Source organism: Clinocottus analis, unplaced genomic scaffold (genome assembly GCF_023055335.1).
Source record: "Clinocottus analis isolate CAN_PGR_092001 unplaced genomic scaffold, fCliAna1.0.p SCAF_101, whole genome shotgun sequence".
In the NCBI taxonomy this organism is placed as follows: domain Eukaryota; kingdom Metazoa; phylum Chordata; class Actinopteri; order Perciformes; family Cottidae; genus Clinocottus; species Clinocottus analis.
This window is the reverse complement of record NW_027175823.1, coordinates 46,452-55,092: the sequence shown is the minus strand read 5'-3', so window position 1 is coordinate 55,092 and position 8,641 is coordinate 46,452.

The following is an 8,641-nucleotide window of genomic DNA, read 5'->3' as shown; positions in this document are numbered from 1 at the left end:
GTGTGTCAAACAGCCATTCAGCGAAGTCAACCGGCAGATTGTACAGATGAGGAGACTGGAGACAGTTAAAGTACACACTTCTAGTACTTATACAAATACTATGAAAACTCCTCTGAGCTTCTCTCTTCTCCTCCAGGTCGCCCCTCCTCTTCATCCTCCTCATCCTCTCCTTCTCACCTTCCTCTTCCTCTTCCTCTCCTCTCAGACATCACGGGAACAAATCAGCAGACAAGCGATCGTACAAGTTTTCTCAAGCTCTCAAGAATTACCGGCGTTTCATCACGATAATCACAGTTAATAACCCTTCTCATTAAGGAGAGCAGAATCACGGGTCATTAATATTGTTAATATCTTCTCCCTCTCCTTCTCTTCTATCGCTCTTATCCCCATCCCTCCATCCCTCCATCCCTCTCTCTCTCCATCCCTCTCTCTCTCTCTGCCAGAGGGAGTGGAAACAAAAGGATGAGTGAAAAAGAGCTTAGCGCGACAGTGATGAACCGATAGCGCTGGATGGACCGCGATGAATCAAAGTTATCGCTCAAAATCTTAATAACTGGAATTAGCCCCCTGATTAGAGGAGCTCCGGCTCCGGCGGGTGGGGTGGAGGAGGAAGAGGAGGAGGAAGAGGAGGAGGAGGGAGGTGTAGTCGGCACTTTTCACTTCAAACCTGCCTCCGTCCTCCTGGAAACACGGACGAGGCCACGAGGAAAACAACGCAGGACGACAGCGTTACACCTGTTCTCTCTGGAGCTGGGTCGGTGTCACGCCTTATCTCTTCCCCCTCCTCCTCCTCCTCCTCCTCCTCCTCCTCTTCCTCCTCCTCCCTCCGTTTATCTCTCCACCTCTCCGTTCCCCCTCGTTCCCTCCCGACATGCCCCGGTGGGAGGCGTCAGCGTCTCGGCGTGACAGGGGTCATCACGAGAGTAACCCCCCCCCTCTCTCTCTCTCTCTCTCTCTCTCTCTCTCTCTCTCTCTCTCTCTCTCTCTCTCTCTCTCTCTTCATTTGCATATGTTTCGCCGCCGTTCGCAGCGGTCGAGGAATGTCACGTCCGGCCTTCGCTGCCCCCCCCCCCCCCCCGCCAAAGGGGACTCTACATATATATTAACTTGCCGTGGCGTGGCGGCGCCCTGCAGAGTTTCCACGCTCGCCTCATCACGCAGTCGGGAGAGCGGCGTGGAATTGATTCGGGGGGATTTATAAATACGAACGCCGCCGCCGCCGCCGCTATCGGGCCTCATCGGATCCCCGGGTCTTTACCCCGAGTGATCGATGGCAATCTCCAGAAGCGAGACGTTCACTTTCTTTTTGGACGTCTTCATAGAATTTGTGTCAATACCACTTTGTTGGGAGAACAAAGGGAGGAAGGAGGGAGGAGAAAGTTGTGTGACGGGGGAGGAGGGGGGAGGTCGTTTCTGTTCCTCTAATGAACGAGTGTATAAACACGCAAACAAACTGGATGTCGAGTAAATCCGGGATTCTGACACCCGGTCTGGAGTAATTAGTCCCAGATGTAAATATCTGTTATGCAACAAAAGAGGCAACGGCTCTGAAACAGACAATTATCTCGTCTTATGGCGTCGGCAAAGCGCTCCGAGTCTAACCATGTGTGACTGATGGCTTTTTCACGGGCGCCTCCAGGCTTTTATTTTGGATGTGTGTGTGTGTGTGTGTTGTGTGTTTGCGCCTGTGTTCATTCTTTTATTTATCTATTTATCCGCGTGTGTTTTTCTTTTGTGTATTTATTTCTTCCTGCAGAGCCGGTTCAGACCGGCGGCTTCGCTCCACGTCAAGCGGAGTTCACGGCGACGCTCCGTCTCCGCCGGTTATTAAGAGGCGCTCCGGCGTCTCGGAGGTGTCGTAACACGCTGGCGTGCGCGCCGCTAACGCTAACGCTAACGTGATGAAGGGATCAGCAAGGGAGCGACGGCCGGAGGAGGAACTCTCTTTGCCAACGCCGCCGTCCGAGGCCGGCGAGCAAATAAGAGCTCCAAGTAACGAGGAAAAAATCACGTTAGGAGATGAAACATGTGACGTGGAAGAGATTACGGCTCTAGAGAGGAGGGGGGAAGGGGACAGGGGGGAGGGGGAAGAGGAGGAGGAGGAGGGAGGGAAGGAGAGGAGGGAGAGGAGGGGGAGGAGGGGGAGGAGGGCGGGAACTCAAAAAAAGCGGCGGGAAAAATGCTGGAAACCTAAATTGAGTCGGACGTGAAGGACGAAGACACCGAGTGTTTATTTACACGGATTGATTTTTCTCCTCTTTATGAAACGTAACCCGACGGTAGTGCTCCTCCTCTTCCTCCTCATTCTCCTCCTTGTTCTCCTCTTTCTCTTTCTTCTCCTCCTTCTCATCCTCCTCCTTCTCCTCTTCCTCTTCCTGCTTCTCCTCCTCCTCCTCCTCCTCCTCCTCTTCATCCTTCTCCTCTTCCTTCTCGTCCTCTTCCTCCTTCTCCTCGTCCTTTTCCTCCTTCTCCTCCTCCTCCTCCTCCTTCTCCTTCTCCTCCTTCTTCTTCTCCTCCTTCTCCTCGTCCTTTTCCTCCTCCTCCTCCTCCTCCTCCTCCTCCTTCTCCTCCTTCTTCTTCTCCTCCTTCTCCTCGTCCTTCTCCTCCTCCTTCTTCTTCTCCTCCTTCTCCTTCTTCTCCTCCTCCTCCTCCTCCTCCTCCCTCAGACTCGGTGTAATTGGTTGCTGGTGTAGACGTGTTGCCTCATCGCGAGCAGCTGAAGGTGTTTAGTCGTAGTTGTTGTTGTTGTTGTTGTTGTTTACCTCGTTCTCTCTCTTCTGGCGAGTCGACTCACGCCCTAATTAAAAACATGGCCTCGCCTTCCAGAACAAAATGAACGCCAGTCGCCCGCGGAAACCGTCTCCGGCCGTCTTTCTCTCTCTTTCTCTTCACTTTCATGCAGCTGGATGCAGAAAAAAGCCCTAAAAACCTCTTCACTCCACTCCAGTGTTTCGTTGGCGTTGCATCAACCGATTGCCGCGCGTTGGCCTCCTCTTCCTCCACCTCCTCCTCTTCCTCTTCCTCCTCCTCCTCCTCCTCCTCTGCTCTCGCTGTGACATCTTAGCGGGGGGGAGGAATCGTCGCGTAATTCGCCGCCGTCGCTGTCGAGAGGTCGTTAAAAAGCAAAACGCGCGTCGCTCTGCAGAGTTTAGGATTCACTCGCGTCGGAAAAAAAAAAGCGAGGAGGGCGCTCGCGTGCATGTCGCTCGAAGACGCCGGCGTGCGCCTTTTTTTTTTTCATTTCCTGCAAAGTCAACATTTAACTATTCGAGCTGTTCGTGGAAAATTATGCAAAGACGCCACCGAGCTCCTCGTAAATCTGCTGCGGCGGCTCGGCGTGCACCGAGAACCAGGAAGGAGGAGGGGGGGAAGCTATTAGCGGGCGGACCGATGCAAAGCAGGAAGGGGAGGGGCCACGTGCGAGCGAGCCGCGGCCATAAAGCTGCCCCCACTCCATCACGCCGGCGAGCGCCCCGCCCCTCCCCCCCCCACGAGATTGATCAGCCGCGCTCCCATTTGAGTGATTTCCCTCCGGATTCGATGCAACGCAATTAGCGGCCCCGCCGTCTTTCGCCTCCGCGCTGCTCCCCTGACCCCGCGGCCGGCGCAGCACTCTGCCGATATGAGTTCCTCCTCGACGGCTCGGTGTGGTTTTTTTTTTTTTTGCACGCCGCCGCGTCTCTCTCGACGCCGCTAAAGGGGATCACGGCCGCCGGCTGGCGAGCGGCCAAGACGTACTTGCTGAGCAGGGATATGGCCGTGTGCTCAGGGGGAGGGGGGGGCGGTGTTAGTGTCTGCAAGCAATGCATGCTGGGAGTTTCTCTCAGTGGGCACCGCCACCTCCCCCGACCCCGTTGGCTCCTGACGCCGACTGTAAAAACAAACAAAAAGGACTCAAAAAGTGATCTCCTTAAGTAAAGAGCGTCCAATCCAATTGTTCACCAGCAGAGTGCTGCAGATTACAGATAGTGTGTTTTATTTTTATTGTGCTCTTCAGTAATAGAAGGAGAAAGGGGGAAAAGGAGAGACGGAGAGAAGGAGGGAAAGAGGAATGGAGATCGATAAAGAGCTGCTCTCTCTCTCTCTCTCTCTCTCTCTCTCTCTCTCTCCTGTTTGACTTTATTCTCTCCATCACGAGACGAGCTTTAGGCGGCATTGAAGGGACCGGCAACAGAATCGCCAACACGCTAACCAACAGGCTAACAGGCTCACCAACAAGCTAACTAGCTTACTAAGCGGTTCACCAACAAGCTAACTAGCTTACCAACCGGCTCACCAAGAGGCTAACCGGCTCACCAACAACTCACAAACACAATCACCAACCAGCTAACAGGCTAACCGGCTAGCATCCAGCGGTAGAGAAAACAACACTCGCTCTCCTCCAGAGGATCGAGGCGGGAACTCGGACCGGTTTGCCGCAGATCATCTTGAAGACGGAGAGCCGGCTCCCGCGCAAAAAAAAAAAAAAAAGAAAGAAAGAAAAGAGAAGGGTGCGTGGTCGCACTGGGACGAACACAACTCTTGAATTGCAAAGGCTTCTTTTCTTCCTCCCTCCTCCTCCTCCTCCTCCTCCTCCTCCTCATCCTCTCCCAGTTCACATCCAGTGGAATAACCCGTTTGTCACAGACATCAGAGGAGAGGAAGATCACACGAGAGCGGCGTTACTTTGTGTTTCACTAATGAGGCCTCTGCTCTCCGCCTCCTCGCTGCCTGCTGAAACAGCGGCGGCGGCGGCGATGGAGTAGTTTTTCTTTTTCCGACACTGAGCTCCGAGCTTTTATATCCCCTTTGTGTGTCACTCGGCTCTCCGACACGGATACGCCGGCCCGAGCGCAGCGCTCTGACCCGAGCGCGAGAGAAAAATGAACGCTCGGAGGCAGATGACGATTTAACAAGTTCACGAGGACGCGTCGCGAAGAGTGAGGAGCGAGGAGGAGAGCCGACTACATCACAGACGGGGAATGAAAAAACCCAGGGAACTGTCAAATAAATAGCTGATATCGAGCAAAACAAGGAGCCGAGAGCAGAAGCTCTCTTACAACTTGCTCATCAGAAATATATCAGACGGAATAAAGAGCACCCCGGCAGAAAGATTCATGACCGGTCCGCCAGAAAAAAACAGCTCGGCTGATCGAGGCCGCGGGTTCGAGTCCACATAGTTGACACGCACGCTTTAGCATCGAGTGTTTCTGGGCCACGACGGCAGCGCTGTTCTGCAGCGCTGTGCGCACATTAGTCTCGCCTTGTTTTTCACTTTTGTGCCAATTCTTCAGGCTCACTGGACGCTGGTGGTCTCGGCTTCGTCCTCGCCGCCATTCGAGCGTCACAGATGAACAAATGTGTGTTTGATCCACAAGTATTGCATCCTGTACGGAGAGCTTCTTCACCTGATTTTACTTGCTTGACTTTATGCGGTTAATTTGCTTTTTCGCAACCATTTGCGGCAGAAAGGGGGCGCGGCTACGTTACCCGAAGTTACCAGCACATAGCCTCACTAGCTAACCTAAACTGACCTGGTCACGTTCCTGTAGCTACCAGCACGTAGCCTCACTAGCTAACGCGAACTGACCCGGTCACGTTCCTGTAGCTAGCAGAACATAGCCTCACTAGCTAACCTAAACTGACCCGGTCACGTTCCTGTAGCTAGCAGCACATAGCCTCACTAGCTAACGTAAACTGACCCGGTCACGTTCCTGTAGCTAACAGCACATAGCCTCACTAGCTAACGCGAACTGACCCGGTCACGTTCCTGTAAAACAGTTTTCACTCCTGCTATCGAACATGAAACATTAACAACTCTTTTTGCGTTATACTTGTTCAGGACGTCCCACAAACGCCCCCGTGTCTGGGTTCATAATATATATAAAATATAATACCGGCGGCCATGTTGAATTCTGCTACGGCAGGACGGCGGTGACGTCGGGCGGAGCTTCTCAACGCTGATTGGCTTTCGCAACTCAGCGTAGGGCGAATTTTCCCCAAAAAAATCTGCCGAAAAAAGCCTTTTTTTTTTTTATTCGCAATTCTGCGTCTGTGCGTGGACGTTACCCGTAATCCACTACACGTGAATAATCTCTTTTCTGCCGAAAAAAGCGGAAAAAGTAAATATTTGCAACGCTGATTTGCAACGCTTTTTCGCAACGCGGGGCACGACCTCGCCTCGAGTCGCCCGAGGGCCTCGAGACCCGCGGAGACCCCGGGGGGCTCGAATCACAACAACCCGGCTAACGTAACGAGATCTCTCCGAGAGCACGTCTGTCGATGTCTCCGTGGTTTCGCTGCCTTTTCATAAACGAGTCTTTTTTTCTCCAAACACACATCGGGGGCGTAGTGGGAGGGGCCTCCACGCCGGACGAGCTAAAAGACATAACCGCGGCTTTGATCCACCTTAATGACACGGCAGCGTTTGATGTTCGCGCCCGCTGAGCTTCTTTCCCCCGGACCGCTGAGCTGCAGGCCTGTTTCTTTTTCTGTGTGTGAAAAGACGGACGCGGGATGCTTTTCAGCGCCGTCGTAGCGGGAGGTTGCACGTCTTCTGTATTCTCCTTGTCTGTATTTTTCTTTCTCTTCTTCTTCTTCTTCTTCCAAAATGGGCGCCGCTTATAGAAGTTGAAGATTGCAGAACGCGGAGAGAGAGAGTTATATAACGCCGTGACTGGAGGGAGAGAGGAAAGTAGAGCACAGGGGGAGAGATTAAAAAAATAAGTTTCTGCATAAAAAGAAAAAGGGTTGGAGGAAGAGGAGGAGGAGAGGGGGGGGCATGAAAGGGAAATGGAGGGAAGGATGGAGGGAGATGGAATACAGAATAATGAAAAAGAGAAGAGGGATTAGGTCAGCGTCCAGCAGGAGGCCAGGAAGCTCTCTTCTCCTTCTTCTTCTTCTTCTTCTTCTTCTTCTTCTTCTTCTTCTCTCCCTCTTCTCCTTCTTCTTCTTTTGTTCTTCTTCTACTCCTCCGTTTTGTTGTTGTTGTTCTTCTCCTCCCTCTTCTTCTTCTACTCCCTTTTCTTCTTCTTCTTTTTTTTCTTCTTCTTCTTCTTCTCCTCTTCCTCCTCCTTCTTCTTCTCCTCTTCCTCCTCCTTCTCCTTCTTCTTCTTCTTCTTCTTCTTCTTCTTCTTCTTCTTCTTCTTCTTCTTCTTCTTCTCCTTCTTCTTCTCCTTCTTCTCTCTCTCTTCTCCTTCTTCTTCTTTTTTTGTTCTTCTTCTACTCCTCCGTTTTGTTGTTGTTGTTCTTCTCCTCCCTCTTCTTCTTCTACTCCCTTTTCTTCTTCTTCTTCTTTTTCTTCTTCTTCTTCTTCTCCTCTTCCTCCTCCTTCTTCTTCTTCTTCTTCTTCTTCTCCTCTTCCTCCTTCTTCTTCTTCTTCTCCTCTTCCTATTCCTCCTCCTTCTTCTTCTTCTTCTTCTTCTTCTTCTTCTTCTTCTTCTTCTTCTTCTTCTTCTTCTTCTCCTCTTCCTCCTTCTTCCTCCTCCTTCTTCTTCTTCTTCTTCTTCTTCTTCTTCTTCTTCTTCTTCTTCTTCTCCTCTTCCTCCTTCTTCTTCTTCTTCTCCTCTTCCTCCTCCTTCTTCTTCTTCTTCTCCTCTTCCTCCTTCTTCTTCTTCATCTTCATCTTCTTCTTCTTCTTCTTGTTTCCTCGTCTTGATGAAGGAACATTGGGTTTAGTTTTGTTTGCCAACACGTCGGCAGTAGAATTATTTCCTCTCTCTTTCTCTCTCTCATAAAAAACCCTCCTCTTCCTCCTCTTCCTCCCAGACAGAGCGTTCGTTCTGCAGAAAAAGAGGCCAAACGCCACGAACAACTGAGAATATAACACATTTATCTCCCATCTCTCCCCCTTCTCTCCCCCCCGCCGGCTTGTAAAGGAAGAGACGGAAACTTCTCTATCTGTTTACTGTTATTGTTTTTCTCCAATCATAAACCCCTCACTCTTCTGGCTGCAACCGGGCGCCTCCTCCTCCTCCTCCTCCTCCTCCTCCTCCTCCCTCCATCTCTCTCTCCGTTATCGAAAGAGTTATGCATTGAGCTCGCATGATCTGTATCTTTAAATTTGATTGAGGGAATTTGCAGTGGGGGTGTTATTGGATTCCGGTGTTATTGTCTCACCTTTTTTTATTTTTTCTCCTTCTTCTTCGTCTTCTTCTTCTTCTTCTTCTTCTTCCCCCTCTCCTCGGTGTTTTTTAATGTCGGGATGGATCCAGCGCTCACCGGCAGCTCCTGATCCTCGCTCATTAGTCTGGATTCCCCAACAATGAAGCGCTTCCTGTCGTCCTGCTTCTCGCGTTGGCAGCCTGCAGGAGAGGTCCATCGTTTCATCTCCAGCTTCCTCCTGAGACAAAGGGTCCGTTCGCTTTGACCTCGATCAGCTGCCGGTGACTTTTGAGCAGCGCGTGGACGCTTTTGTTTTGGGTTTCGGGACGGTGCTCCGGCTCCGTTGGGCCGGGCTGAACCCTGAAGGTTTTCGTCCAAAAAAAACAACAAGATACGCCGTCGTGTGCTCGCTGAGGGTTCCTGTGAGAAATGGGCGAAATGTGTTTATTTATTTTTCTCCCGTCGTCTGCAGAGCTGCTATTTTCCGCGCCGGCAATCGTCTGTCAGAGTTATTTTTTTCTCCACTTCGAATCCTTCTCCTTCACTTCCTCTCAAATTA